Source organism: Prunus persica, chromosome G7 (genome assembly GCF_000346465.2).
Source record: "Prunus persica cultivar Lovell chromosome G7, Prunus_persica_NCBIv2, whole genome shotgun sequence".
NCBI classification, from domain to species: Eukaryota; Viridiplantae; Streptophyta; class Magnoliopsida; order Rosales; family Rosaceae; genus Prunus; species Prunus persica.
In genome coordinates, this window is record NC_034015.1 from 1,192,999 (window position 1) to 1,209,344 (window position 16,346).

Below are 16,346 nucleotides of genomic sequence, written 5' to 3' on the forward strand. Positions count from 1 at the left end.
TCATACCCAAAAAACACAAACACAAAAGGATGATATATATCCATTTTATGAGATTCCCAATATCGTATGTGCAACTTTTGATTAAGCTGGTCTTTCGAAACCCTATATGTGCAACTTCTTTTGAAACAATAATTCACGAGCATAACAACTGATCAACTTAGAAGCACATATGACAAGTAACAAGGTCCTTTGGTCACCAACAAAGTTTATGGCTGGCTACCCATTCAAGCCAAGCTATATAAAAACCTACGCGGCTAACATACTTCTACAAGTCATAGTGAGGTTAACATCTATTTCCATAGGGTTCGCGGCTAACAACCATTTGGTTCAGTTACATTTATGCTAATGACACTTAGAACATAAACAAGAATCAACACCAAAATGATATGTATTCTTCGGACAACCAAAATCGTCACGCGTATGCGACAAGTAATTAAAGTAAACAAAACCATCTAAATACCAGATGGAAGAAGTTGCTGATAATCAAAGAGTTGATAGCAGAAACTCCCACCCAAGCACCAATGGAAATAATATTCGAGAAAGCCATCCACATCCCAAAAGACTTAAGCTCATAGTGATCAAAAGCTGACAGATGGATTTCATAACCCACATACCCAATAAGACACCACGTCCAATCTCCTCTAGTTATTCAAAGCTCATCCTCCATCCTCAAGTACTCTCCAATATCTGTCTGGTGAAGTACCACAATTCCATTGGGGTCCAACTTCCTACAATCCTGGGTAGAGTTGGCCGCACACTACTACAAAAAAGCAAAAAGACGACGGTAAATCACCGTCGTGTATTTGGTTTTTCAATGGTCGTGGAATCCACTGTCATCTTTTCCCTCATAAACCACGACGCTAAATAACCGTCGTTGTTAAACAATACAACGTCATCAAAAAATACAAAACGACGTCTTTGTACTGCAAAAAGATCTAAAAAAAGCAATCGAGGATGATAATAGACGACCAATTCTCTAAAAAGACCGTCGTTAAAAAGGGAAAATATGACACATATTAAGAGAACAAGGCCGCAAGATAGACATACAACGACGACAATAAAAATACGCCGACGTTAAATATAATTTTCACGACAATAAAAAATATGACGTCTTTAAATACATTAGAAGACGACGTTATTGATACCTACTACGTCGCACATATAAACACAACCGTCGTACAATTAATTTTCCACTTCGATTTTTTGATAAAAGATGACGTGGAAATAGTTGTCAGTGTCATTATTTACGACGTATGTGTTTCTATAGTAGACGTTGAAAAACTAAACAACGTCAGTTACAAATATATGAGAGTCGTATTAAAAAATTTATACGTCCTATTTTCAGAAACAAACAACGACCATAAATATTAGACGTTGTTAAATACAACAACGTCGGAAAACAATAAAAACAGACGTGTTTAGTCTGCTAAAGTTCTACAACGTCTCTTATTTACAAAAAACCGTCGTGAAATAAATTTTCCACTTCGATTTTTCTAAAAAAGATGACGTGGAAATAGTTGTCAGTGTCATTATTTACGACGTATACATTTATATAGTCGACGTTGTATTTATATGTATTCATTACTCACGACGCACTTAATAATATAGACGACGTTGAACGTCTAAACAACGTCGGTTCCAAATAAATGAGAGCCGTATTACAGAACATATAGACGGCGTAGATTATGATGGGAGCCGTATTACAAATAACGTCGTTTAATTGTTATTAGACGGCGGTTATAATGAATTTCCGTCGGAATTAATTTCGTTCCTCTTCGTTTATAAAAGAACTTGCGACGTGGAAAATGTATGATGACGTCGTATTTTTTAACGTTCAGATTATATATCTCGTTTTTTAGACGTCGGTATTATGGGATTGGAGTCGTGTTATTTTGAATTACATGGCGGTTCTTTATCCTTCACCGACGTGATATCCTGAATAATTGCTTCACAATAGCGTCGTGGTTCTTCATTGTTACGTTGCTTTAAGACGTCGGTAAATATGCTGAATAACTGATTCACAATAACGTCGTGTTTTATTTGAACGTAGAAAGTGAAGAAATCACATTACAATATATTACAAAATTAATGTCATACACTGCCAATTACATAAGCATCATTCAATCCATATATCTTCACACCCATCTCGAATATTTTGACCGCCTAACTCACCTACCAGTTCATCAAATGTGTCAACATTTGGCATCCCTCTAGTAAATGGCTCACACTCAATTATCACATCACCTAATACTTCATCACCAATAACATCATTATATTCTCTACTAGGCATTGATAACACTACCGACCAACCACGATGCATCGGGTCGTCAACAAAAAATATTTGTTTGACTTGAGAAGCCAAAACAAATTGGTCATTCCTACGTCCAATTTTACTCAAATCTACAAGGGTAAATCCAAGTTCGTCGACTACAAGACCAGAACTATCTATCCAATCACACCTAAAGACTGGGATTGTAAACTTTTGGTAGTCAAGGTCCCAAATTTCTTGAATGACACCATAGAAACCCATATTTGAGAGAATTGGGTTTTTATCCTTGGCACTAGCAACTTGCATGGTATGTGCAAGTAAATAAACTCCACTATTTTGAGTTGTCCGCACATCATCTTGTGCCTTGATATTGAATTTAATACCTTTAATAAGATAGCTCCTATATAATGGCACTGACATGTTTGGACCAGCTGCTAGCCACCTTAAATTTTCTGATACGCCATGATTGTCTTCCTCAACTTCACTTTGAACCTGCAAATTAATCATATCTTAATTCATCCTAACATATAAATAAGAAGAAAATTAAAAGAGAAATACGTTATTCAACAACATATACCTTGAAGCGTAGCCATTGAATGAAAGTGCTATTGTGCTTATCCTGCAGCCACTTTGTTCTCTTTCTAAATTTTGGATAAGCAGTCTTGATGTGGATCATATGTTGCCTACATGACACGAAAAATTCAAGCATTACGGTCCCAAATATATAAGATAAACATAAGAAATAATTTTAAATGGAAACTTAAAGAATAAAACTCATACGTACTCGATATAAGGTAGGACTTCCTCCGTATTCTCCAAGACATATAGATGTGCTTGATTCAACAGGTCCTGATCAACTACGCTCACTGTGCAACCTGATAATGGCTTTGAAACTCCCATCTTTTGGCTTGAAGGCACTCCAACTGTACTAACATCAGATAAATGCTGAGTACAAAACTCTACTGCTTCTTCAGCTATATACCGCTCAGCAATGCAACCTTCGGGACAAGTACGATTCTGAACATACCCCTTCAGCACTTTCATATATCTTTCAAACGGATACATCCACCTAAAATATACTGGCCCACATAGACGAACTTCTCTGACAAGATGTACTACTAGATGAACCATGATATCAAAGAATGAAGGGGGAAAGTACTTCTCAAGCAAACACAGAGTAACTACTACATCTTCTTCCAACTTATCTAGCTTGGAAACATCAACAGTCTTTGCACATATAGCATTGAAGAAGAAGCACAAACGAGTTATTGCATACCTTGCAGGCTTCTCCAAAACAGAACGAATTGCCACAGGGAGCAATTGTTGCATTAAGGTATGACAATCATGTGATTTAAGGCCAAGAAGTCTTGAATCTTGTACAGATACAAGATTTTTAATATTTGAAGAATAACCTTCAGGGACCTTCATACCATAGAAAGAATTGCAAACCTCTCTCTTCTCTGCTCTTGACAAATTCCAAGGCCCAGGAGGCAAACGAGTACGTCTTTCTCCATACTCGGGTTGCAAATCAGTTTTGACCCCCATGTTCAATAAATCTAATCGAGCAGCAATCCCATCTTTATTTTTTCCAGGGATCTCCAGCAATGTACCAATGATACTATCGCAAACATTCTTCTCAATGTGCATAACATCTAGGGCATGCCTCACAGGAAGGTATTTCCAATACTCGAGATCAAAGAATATTGATTTCTGCTTCCAACAAACTCTGTCACCATTTTCAACCATATGCAGCACTTCTTCTCCGGTTAATGGCTCTGGAGGTATGCCATATTCAGGTTTCCCATTAAAAGCTGCACGTTGCCTCCTATATGGATGATTGATTGGTAACCATTTTCTATGCCCAATGTAACAAATTTTGTGGCCATTTTTCAACCTGTGACTAGGTGTATCATCGCCGCATATTGGACAAGCTTTATATCCTTTAACAACACAACCAGATAAGTTTCCATAGGCGGGGAAATCATTAATTGTCCACATTAATGCAGCTCTGAGTGTAAAGTATTCTCCATTATGTGCATCATACACTCCTCTAATCCCAACCCACAAGGATTTTAAATCATCAATCAAAGGCTCCAAGTAGACGTCTATATCATTTCCGGGTTGTTTAGGACCGGAAATCAATAAGGTTAACATCATGAACTTTCGTTTCATGCACAGCCATGGAGGGAGATTATATGTAACTAAGATAACCGGCCAACAACTATATCTGCTACTTAGAGAACTGTGGGGATTGAATCCATCAGATGAAAGAGCCAATCTCAAGTTTCTCGGCTCATTACCAAACTCAGGCCATTTATCATCAAGAAGTTTCCAAGACGGGGAATCCGCCGGATGAGACATCTGACCGTCAATTGATTTTCTAGCAACATGCCACCAAGTCAAACTCTTAGCTGTCTCATGTGATTGAAACATCCTTTTAAACCTTGGAATTGGGGGAAAATACCACACCACCTTCGCTGGCACACCCTCTTTCAAGATTGCATCTTTGCCTTCCTTCCACCTTGAGATACCACAAGTAGGACAATTAGTTGAATCCTCATACTCCTTCCTATACAAGATGCAATCATTGGGGCATGCGTGCATTTTCTCATAACTCAGCCCCAATGCACACAAAGTCTTTTTAGCCTCATACATGGAGGTTGGTATTGTATTTCCTTCTGGAAGCAAATCGCCTTGAAGTATCAATAATTCTGTAAAACAGACATCACTCATCCCATGTTTTGCCTTCAAATTATACAACTTCACTAATGCCGATAACTTCGTGTACTTTCTACAACCAGGGTACACTGGTTGATCTCTATCCCCAATCACATTGGCAAACTCATACGGATCCGAACCAAAATCACCAAAATCATTATCATCCATATCAATTTCTTCAGACACAAAACTGTACCTACTATGGCCATCATCTTCTTCAACATTTCTGCTAGCATTAGTAGTTGCTTCCCAAGGTTCTCCGTGAAATGTCCAATTCTTATAGCTTTGGTCAATTCCATTAAAGTATAAGTGATCCCTTATAATTCCAACCCCAAACAACTTCAAATTAACACATTTAACACATGGACAACGGATATGTGTTGTAGTTAGAAGATTTTCTACAGCAAAGTTCAAAAATGCTTCCACCCCAAACTCATATGCCTTCGATCTTCTATCCGAGTGCATCCATGACTTATCCATCTCCGACACTATAACCTATTATCTATAATAAAGTGAAAATACAGGCAATGACCATCACTATAGCAGATTATACAATGATCTAATCGCAAGTAATAAACAACAGAGACGACGGGTTTTAATCAAAAACAGACGTATTTGGCATATATAGACGACGGATTTTCAACAGACGTCGTCTATTATACGTAATACAAACAACGGTTTATGAAAAAACCGTCGTGTATAAGTAATACAACGACGGTAGTTTAAAAACACCGTCGTGTAATCGTCGTCGTACGCCTTAAAATTCGTCGTGTCTCAGTTTATTTTCAAGAACACAAAACCCATTAAGAACACAACATATATATGAAACCAAGCAAGAAACCAACATATACATGAAACCAAGCATGAAAACAATAAATCCATTCCCAATTCAACATAACATAGGGTGATTAAAAGATACGACAAAATTAAATCCATTCCCAATTCAACATAACAGATAATGTAATCCATGAACCCATTAAACAGAAAATCCATGAACCCATACCTATAAGCATTGGTGCACTTTGCACCTTCTCCAGAGCGGAAAATGACAAGATCAAATAAAGGTGTCCTTTTGCTGGAAATCATTTGGAAGTTGGTGATGTGTCTTTTTGTGTTGATTTCCAGCAAAAGTACACATTTATTTGATCTTGTCATGAACCCATTAAACAGAAAATCCATGAACCCATACCTATAAGCACATTATTAACAGATCGCAAAGCATATACCTAAAACCCTTTAACAAAACAACCTAATATCATTCAATGAATTTACAAGGGGAAGATAGGGTTTGTACTTACAGGTTGGACGAGCTCACAGATTCGACGAGCCTGGAGAGTGCAACTTTTAATTAGAGCAGAAGTGAGAGAGCGAAATGTTATGTCGCGTGAAATCTGAAATTTTAGGTTTCAGGGATCGAAGTATAAGACTAAGAGCCAAATCTAAAAAAATTTAGGTCGCGCGAAAATTTTTAGAGCGCGCGCGTTATAAAACGTCGAAAGAAAAACCAAGGCGAAAGTTCTACAAGTACCGACGTAAATTTAATATTCCACGACGGAAACTTCATTTTTCGGATTAAGAACGTAAGGCCGTTCATTTTTCGGATTAATTTTAAATTTATTTTGAATTTTTTATATAACGACGACTGAAAAACCACGTCGGTGTTAAGAAATTAAAGACGTTGTAAATTATATAAACCGACTTACATATTAAAATAACATCGTTTAAAGCGTAAACCATGTCGTATGTTTTACTGTACGACGTAAAATATGTATTCCACGACCCAACCACCGTCGTTAAAAATTAATACACTAAACCCATAAAATTAAATTATACAATTTAAAAAATTAAGTTTATAAAAGGTTTTATGGTTTTAAAGCCTAACATATAACATAGACTACCCAAAAATTATACTTTAAAAATAAACCCCAATAAATAACAACACTAATCTCTAAACCCTAGACTCTAAACCCTAAACCATTAAACTAGAAGTGATTTTATGACTCATCAAAACAATTTTGTTTTGGATGGTCATTTTAAATTTTTGTTATTCAAAATGAATTTTTTCAAGGTTTATGTGGAAGAAAATATATCAATGACTTCATAGGAGTTGACTTTTCAATTTTCTGATTTATTTTATATTTATTTTGAATATTTTGATATAAAAATAATAAAATATTCTTACCATACAACAAACCACGTCGGTGTTAAATAAATTGTAGACGTTGTAAATTGTAATAGACTACTAAGTCGTTAAAATGACGTCGTTAAAATGAGAAACCACGTCGGTGTTAAGAAATTAAAAACGTTGTAAATTATATAAACCGACTTACATATTAAAATGACGTCGTTTAAAGCGTAAACCATGTCGTATGTTTTACTGTACGACGTAAAATATGTATTCCACGACCCAACCACCGTCGTTAAAAATTAATACCCTAAACCCATAAAATTAAATTATACAATTTAAAAAATTAAGTTTATAAAAGGTTTTATGGTTTTAAAGCCTAACATATACCCTAGACTACCCAAAAATTATACTTTAAAAATAAACCCCAATAAATAACAACCCTAATCTCTAAACCCTAGACTCTAAACCCTAAACCATAAAACTAGAAGTGATTTTATGACTCATCAAAACAATTTTGTTTTGGATGGTCATTTTAAATTTTTGTTATTCAAAATGAATTTTTTCAAGGTTTATGTGGAAGAAAATATATCAATGACTTCATAGGAGTTGACTTTTCAATTTTCTGATTTATTTTATATTTATTTTGAATATTTTGATATAAAAATAATAAAATATTCTTACCATACAACAAACCACGTCGGTGTTAAATAAATTGTAGACGTTGTAAATTGTAATAGACTACTAAGTCGTTAAAATGACGTCGTTAAAATGAGAAACCATGGCGGCTATTTAACTATACGACGTAAAATATATATTTTACGACTTAACCGCAGTCGTTACATAAACGTCGTCGATTATACCCTGAACCCTTAAGAAATTGAAGATATTGTAAACCATTAACGACTCAATTGTTCAAAGAACGTCGTCTAACTATTTTTTTACGTCGTATTTGTTTAAAACACGCAACAACAAAATACGACGGTTATTGACTTTATTAGGTCGTTGGAAAAGTATTACACGTCGGTTAAGCAATTTGTATGTTTGTTTTTTTTTTAATTTAAGAAAACCTCAACAAATTTTTACATTACATATTATAGAGAAAATTGGTACATTATACATAAATATCAAGTGTTCAATAATTGCCCTGTTTAATAATTTGGAAAACAAACTCTGCCCATTCATTCCGGACTTCATCAATGGCTTCTTGGGGGTATGAAGCTTCCTGGTTTCCCTTGGCATACTGCATAAACAATGACTATTAGGGTTTATAAATAAAAAGAAATTCAATCACAGACGACGATATTTTTCATAACCGACGTAGTATATCCATTCAACGACGTTAATTTTACACGACCGTCGTTGATAATACAAAAAACGACGTGAAATGTATGAAGGTAATTTCTTCTTACCTTATTCTCAAACCCCAAGGAAGGATCCATGATGATGTCCCTCATGAAGCGCATTACATAATACCCGCATTCGACATTGCTGGGTTGCTTTGGTGTGCCTGAGAGAGTTTTCCAAATTACATTTTTACGTCCTGCTCGGGCTATGTGGGTATTATATAATTTTAAAGCACTGTTCACGATGTTTTTGGCCTCTTCATCGACCACACGATTTCCTGGCAGAGGATCCAGAAAATAGACGGTTTCTCTCTTTGCTCTTACAATCAGCAAAATCCAATGACGGCTGCACAAAATTAATATAAAAACGACGGTTATTTACAAAAACGACGTATTATAGTATTTCACACGACGAAGTAAAGTAGCTAACGACGACATTATATATTTATCACGACGATAAATAAATACCGACGTGGTTAGTAGTTTCAAACGACTAAATAAAATAAAACACCGACGTGGTTAGTTTATAAGCTATCATTTATTGAAAATCATAAAAACAAAATCCTAAGGAGACTAACCCTGGATTGTAAGGCATCATGAAAATCTGTTCACCGTCTGTCTTCTGAAGTCGAGCTGCTACCAGTCGTGATCTGGCAGTTATTGTGCCAGAGTTGGCACTAACTGTAGCAGGGTCGATAAAGCCAACCATACTGCACATATTGGCTTTTTTCAAAACATCGTGTAAGTACCTAAACAAATAAAATAATATAAACAAGTCAGCACACAAAACACGACGGTTACGTATAAAAAAACGACGTATTATAATATTTCACACGACGTACTGAAATAGATGAGGACGTTATAATATATTTATCACGACGGTTGTTAGTTAAGACGACGTGGTTAGTTAGTTAAGACGACGCAATATATAAACCAACGAGTTATTATTTTAGAAGTACAAACCTCATATATACAGCCAATACAGTAGCTCCAATTTCTTCCATGCCTGCAAATTGTGTAATATCTTCAGGCAGGAGGAAGGTATCGCGCTCACCACCAAACACCTCCTTATCAATTGTAAATTGGACTGTCTTATCCTCAGGCAGGAGTGTCGTTTCCACAAAACGACAAAGGGTTTTTAAAGAAGATGGCGCCTCCATTTTTGAATAAGCACCAACTTCAATAACCTGTTTAAAGAAATAAAAAAAATGACGTGGTAATTCAATAAAGACGACGGTTTAAGGAATAAAACGTCGTTTTAAAAGTATTTAAACGACGGTGAAAAAATTGTCGTGGTAATTTAATAAAGACGACGGTTTTATGAATAAAGAGTCGTCTGAAACCTTTTAAACGACGGTGAAAAAACCGTCGTTTAAATATTTTATTACGTCTTAAAAAAATTCCGCCGTCTAAGTTGTAAACAAACGACGGATTAAATAAAAATATCGACGTCTGAAATTTTGAAAAACAAATAAAAAAGTTATGTTAACATACCTTGTCGTCATGCTTTTCTTCATCTTCTTTCTCCTTTTCTTCTTCCTTCTCTTCATCTCTTTTTTCTTCTTCCTTCTCTTCATATCTTTTTTCTTCTTCCTTCTCTTCATCTCTCTTTTCTTCTTCCTTCTCTTCATCTGGCTGATGTTTCCCCATTTTGGCAGTATCATCCTCCAAATGTAGGGATCTCACATCACCTCCAGAGCAGCTAGCTTTGTCAGACATTGGATTTTTGGGGCTTTGGCTAATTCTTGGTTTAAGCATGCTTGGATCAAAATTGGGAATTAATTGGGAAAGCTGACTCAGGAAATGCTCCCTCTCAGCCTCTACCAATTGTTTTGTCCTAGCCTCCATCCTTAAGGCCTCTTCCCTTGCCTTAGCCTCCATCTTTTTAGTCTCTTCTTGAAGGAGAACTCTTAAACTCTCCTTCAAACGGTCGTCAAAGCTCACCCTCTGTGGTTTGGGCAAATTGAAATATTGCCTTGGGGAAACACCAGCACCAACTCCCCTCACCCTGCCTGGATGCTCGGGGCCCAAAGCCATGGTCAGCACATCATTGCTGCCATCTACTCTGACTTTGCCTTCCGAGACTTGTTTCTGCAATTCATCCTAAAACAAAGATAAACAAAAAAACACACGACGGTTATTTATGTACAAACGACGTATTATATAATTTCACACGACGCAATAACATATAAAACGACGTTATTATAACTTATCACGACGGTAGTTATACCGACGTGGTTATTTATTTAAAACGAAGAAATGAATAAACAACCGACGTCTTATGCTATAATTAAAGAAAACAGAGTAGTGATTCCTATTTAGACCGTTAACGACGTTTTTAACAAAGTTTCGACGTGGTAATATCATTCACACGACGAACAATATAACACACGACGTAATAAGAATAATTCACAATTTAATAAAAATTTAAAACAGAGTGATAGTAGGCTTACAATTAATTTAGCTTTCTCTGCCACCTTTGGATCAGGGATGTTACCATGTTTGTCCTGTCTAGCTCTCTTCCATAAGGTAGATCGATCAATTTCTACCCCAGGCATGGTTTCCTCCAATTGATCCTCCAATCCAGCATATCCTTTTCGAGACAATCGATGATTGTACTCGAGTTTCTCCCTAATCTGTGCATGTTGAGAATGCACAGACTCAAAATCTTTGGATAGCCTTGAAGCTACAAAGGCATCCCATTGTGCTTTCTCTATGAATTTATATGTTTCAGGGGGTTGGCTTAATTTCTCCCTGTCATTGGTGTATGGAAGGATATAATGCCTCGTTAGTGTAGACTTGAAATCCTTCCATTTCTTGGAAGCAGAAGCTAAAACAGAGGTCTTGCCCCCTTGGCCTACGACAAAAGCCATGTCAACTGCTTCCCAAATCTGCTCCTTTATATCCTTGGGGATTTGGGACCATTTCTTGTCCACAAGTGGGATCCTGGAGCGTGCCAACACACCAATATACGACTGCATCTCAATATGTGCTTGGCCAACACCTTTCCCCCTTTTATTGTACTCAACAATTGGCCTCAGTTTCTGAAGCTTTCTCTTCACAACACGAGGCATTGTGCTCATACCTCGACCAGTCTTTGAATCATCAGAGATTGTTGTCTGGCTGGTTGGTTCTGTCTCAGCAGATGATGAAGCAAACTTCATCTTCTTCGAAGACTTCATCTCCTTCGAAGACTTGTCTTGAGGAGCTACCATTCCAAGCTTCTTGGAGCCAGAATCCTTAGTTTGTTGTTGAGAAACCATTTTAACAGACAAAACTGCAAGTGAAAATATTTCAGGAAAACATTAAGAACACAAACGACGGTATTAAAAAATACGACGTATGATATGATTTTAGACGACGCAATGAAATAATCTCAGATGTAATAAATGTTTAAAACCATTATTTATATAACGTCGTGGTATATATGTTCACACGACGTCAATAGTAATACACCGTCGTGGTAAACTATTATTTATATAACGTCGTGGTATTTATGTTCATACGACGTCAATAGTAATACACCGTCGTGGTATTAACATTCACACGACGTAAAACAATAAGATATTTTGTCGTCTATATTAGATACCAACCCTAGTTTCTTTTTCTTTATATTTTATCAAATAAGGGAAAAACAAAAACCATTGTTCAGAGAAATCAAACCTGCAATTAAACAAGCATATAAAAAAAGACTATTATTTTAAAAACAACTTTGTCAATTTTCAGACGACGCTAGAACAACTTACGAACCGTCGTGGTCTACCGTCGTCTTATTTAGTTGAGGTAGTTGTCTTCAAAGTTGGAAACTTTCCCTCTTTGTCTGTATATTTTATCAAACTTGGAAAGAAGTAAAATGATTTTGGCCAGAAAAAAGGTAAAAAGATTTTTCAAACAAAAAACGTATGAGCATGCAAAACAGTAACCAAAATAGTGAAAATGAAAGCTTACCTTTTGCGTGCAATGAAAGCAAGAGGAAGATGATCGATGTTTAAGTTCAAGGACGACGAAGAAGACGAGAGGAAGACGATGAGAAACTCTGACAATGCTCTGACAAGGAAAAGAGACGAAAAGGTTTCTCTGGAGATTGAAATTTCTAATCGGGTTTGGAAACAGTGCATGTGTAAGTCCAAAAGTTGCTTACATATAAAACCATTTCAAAAAAATAATACGGCGGTTACATTTAACTACGTCGTTTTTAACTAACACGACGCAATATTTTTAGTTCGACGTGGAATCATTTCATTTAACGTCGTTAGGTTTAATATAACAGACGTGGATTTTAATTTTTAAATTATGAATAGAATTTTTTTTTTCCCGTGACCTTTCAGTTTATTTTTCAATTACAGTGGTTATAAATAGAGTTTTTTTTCCGGAGGAAATTTAAAACGAAGGAAATTAATATTCTGCAATATGTAAAGTTTCTTTTTTGGATGACAGATTTAAATAAAATAAGAATATAAAAACAACTAATGTGTAAGTCAAGTAGACGAAAAGTTGCTTACATATAAAACCATTTCAAAAAAATAATACGGCGTGGAGTTCTGTAATGTACGTCAGTAATACCGACGTTGATTTTACAATTTAAACGGCGGTTTTTTGGTAAGGACCGCCGTTGGTTTTAAAAATTTATTCTATAAATTTGTCGCTTTCATTCATTTTCGCGGTTTACATTTAGGGTTCCAAGTTCTTCCTCTCTCAGAGACACTGTCTCTCACATCTCAAAGACAATAATTTGGAGGTCTTTCTCAAAGAGAAATTGAGCTTACATTTAGGCTAGTTGACAAGAAGAAGCTTGTCAACTAGCCTTCTCACTTCCTTGATCAAGCCTGATAGGACACTTAGTGCTTCTGAATACTCCTTGCTTTCCATCAAAAGAGATGCAAGCCTGGCCTCCACTCGCTGTCGAAGGAAAGTTCGCTTCTCAGGGAAATCTGAAGATCAGATGTGCCTGATCCTCTGCTTGATTTTTTTGACTAAGAAGATCCGTCAGATTTGTGATAGCCTCTTCCTTTACGTAGAGCTTCAGAAGAAGAAGATGGGTTTCAAGAATGCGATAGAGAATAGAAATGGCTTCAGATGGCCTCTAAAGCATGAGCAATCGAATCAGTAGTTGCTGGGAGATATGATGAAGACATTGTCAATGCTTTGAACTATACAAGTCCTGCAGAAAGATAAAGGACCAAACTGTTAAAGAAACTGAAACAACGGCGGTTTTCTGTTCTACCGTCGTCTTTTCTCGTCGTCTATATAAAGGTAAGATGGCGGTATATTTATAATTACCGACGTAGATTATTTTGTTAAACGTCGTTAAGTGTACTACAACCGACGTGGATTTTATTTTTAAATTATAAATAGAGTGTTTTTTTCCCGAATTCTTTCAGTTTTAGTTTTCAATTACAAAGCGTGATAAATAGATTTTTCTTTCCCGAGGAAATTTCAAATGAGGGAAATTAATGTTCTAGAATTTGTAAACTAACACGACGCAATATTACTAACCCGAGGAAATTATAAATAGATTTTGCTTTCCCGAAGAAATTTTAAATTAATTCAGTTTGAAACAACGACGGGTTTTTGTTATGACGTCGTTTTTAACTAAAACGACGCAATATTTGTTTTGCGACGTGGAATATTTTCATTTAACGTCGTTAGTTTTAATATAACCGACGTGGATTTGAATTTTTAAATTATGAATAGAATTTTTTTTCCCGTGACCTTTCAATTTATTTTTCAATTACAGTGCGTTATAAATAGAGTTTTTTTTCCGGAGAAAATTTAAAATGAAGGAAATTAATGTTCTGGAATATGTAAAGTTTCTTTTTTGGATGACAGATTTAAATAAAATAAGAATATAAAAACAACGACTGTTTTTGTATTACTGTCGTCGTTTTTCGTCGTCTTAAGTAAGACTAAGACGACGTAATATATTTGTTTAGCGACGTTGATTTGTTTTTTAAACGTCGTTAGGTATAATATAACCGTTGTTGAAAATTGTCTCTCTGATTGCAAATTTGCAACGACGTTAGGTATAATATTTGTAGATACACAAACGCACACACATCATCAACTTCCAAAAAATTGTCTCTCTGATTGCAAATCTGTGTCATCTGTTAAGATTATGATGTGGAACAGAGTTCCATCTGGTAAGATTTCGTAACCCTTGGGATCTCAGAAAAATCTGATTATGTCGGCGGTTTTCTATATAAACCGTCGTGGTTATTTCAATTCTTGTCATTAAGTAGATCTACCGACGTAGGATAAGAAAATCAAAGAAAAAAATTGTTAACAAAAATTCTTATTAAGACGACGTATAAAATGAATAAATACGACGTTGAATTTTATAGTACGATTTAAAGATAACGTCGTAGAACTATACGAGAATGACGTCGATATATTTATATTTTTCGTCGTTGTACATTAATTTAATACGGCGATATTTTGTATTTTAAAGCCTTGGATTTGTTTGTAATTATACGGCGTCTTATACGAAAACCTCGTCGTGTTATTTTATGAGTAAAAACGGCGGCTTTTATTGAAATCGTCGTCTTTACTTTCTACGTCGGTCGATTCATAACTTCTGCCGTTCTTTGTTGGTTTTGATTTTACACTGCCGAAATCTGTTTCAAATAGACGTCGGTTGTTTAATTAGGTACGTCGTTGTTTTTGAACAGCCATTTGAATCTCCATTTTTAGTTGTCTAAGGTGGTATTACACGACGGTGTTTTTAGAACCGTCGTCTTTTTAAAAACCACGACGGTTTTCACCTAGACCGTCGTTGTTTTCTGGTCGTCTTTTTCACTTTTTGTAGTGGTGGCAATCCCAGAACCTAACGGGACATCTGACATTGGAAACACAACCACCCCATCACTGGGCACAATATTTTCTGTAATCCTCCCCAAACCACCTTTCAAAACATGGTTTCCGTATAAGAAGGACATCTCGGAAGTAGGTTTGAGCCAGACCTTGTGTTTAGCATTTGAGGCTAATGAACTCAAACACTGAACAGTTAAGTGGAAACTGCCACCGTGAGTGAACCTACCAATACAAGTCCCAATAGACACTAACTGAGTCCGAGATATATTTGTAGCACGCTTTACTAGTGATTCGCTAACATAGTAGACCTTGTTTTTGTGGAGGCTGAAGCAGGAACGGCCTCAATCTGGGTCTGGACCTTCGTGCGAAGGGTTCTCGACGATGTTTTTGAGGTTGTTGCCTGTGAACTTGAAAAGCTTTTCGAAAACTGCTGTGGTCTCAGTCTCATCTAAAGGTCTCATCTTTGTCCGGGACTTGAGGAAGCCTTTAGGACACAGTTTTCTGAGTCCGCGCATGCTCAGCTAGTGTTGCTGATACTCCCTAGGCAAAGCACTATTAATTAATATTTATACATTTGTCAAGATGCAGAGGACCACTGGAGCATGGCTTCACCAGAGAACAGTAACAGAACAGTTCAGACAAATGCATTCATAATCATTTGGGAGAAATTTAATCAGGCATTATATATACTCTTTGACTGAAAGTATGAAATAGTTGAGTTACATTGGTTTGACAAACAAATGCAGAAGTTGCAAGAAAGATAAATAGCTCCAGAATCATCACCCAACCAAGACTGGCAGCATAACAAGACATAGTAAATACAATAAGAGCTTATCTCATATGGTAAACATGAAATTCTCCCCTTTTATGATCAATATGCATTAAAATAACAACTCAAGTGAACTCAAATGAGCGTAAAAGGGGAGATTTTCATATAAATGATTGGCCCTGCCCCATGTTGCAACAAGTTGATCTTGTTATTCTCAGAAAAATAAAATATAACTGCAAGTTAGCTGTGATCATGATACAATAAACAAAAGATAACTGAACTAATCCAAGAACATCTATGCAACTAATT

At 36.0% G+C, this 16,346-nt stretch overlaps 1 pseudogene; it reads right to left on the reverse strand.

Moving 5' to 3' along the window:
• On the reverse strand, nucleotides 650-15,729 carry LOC18770580 (annotated as a pseudogene).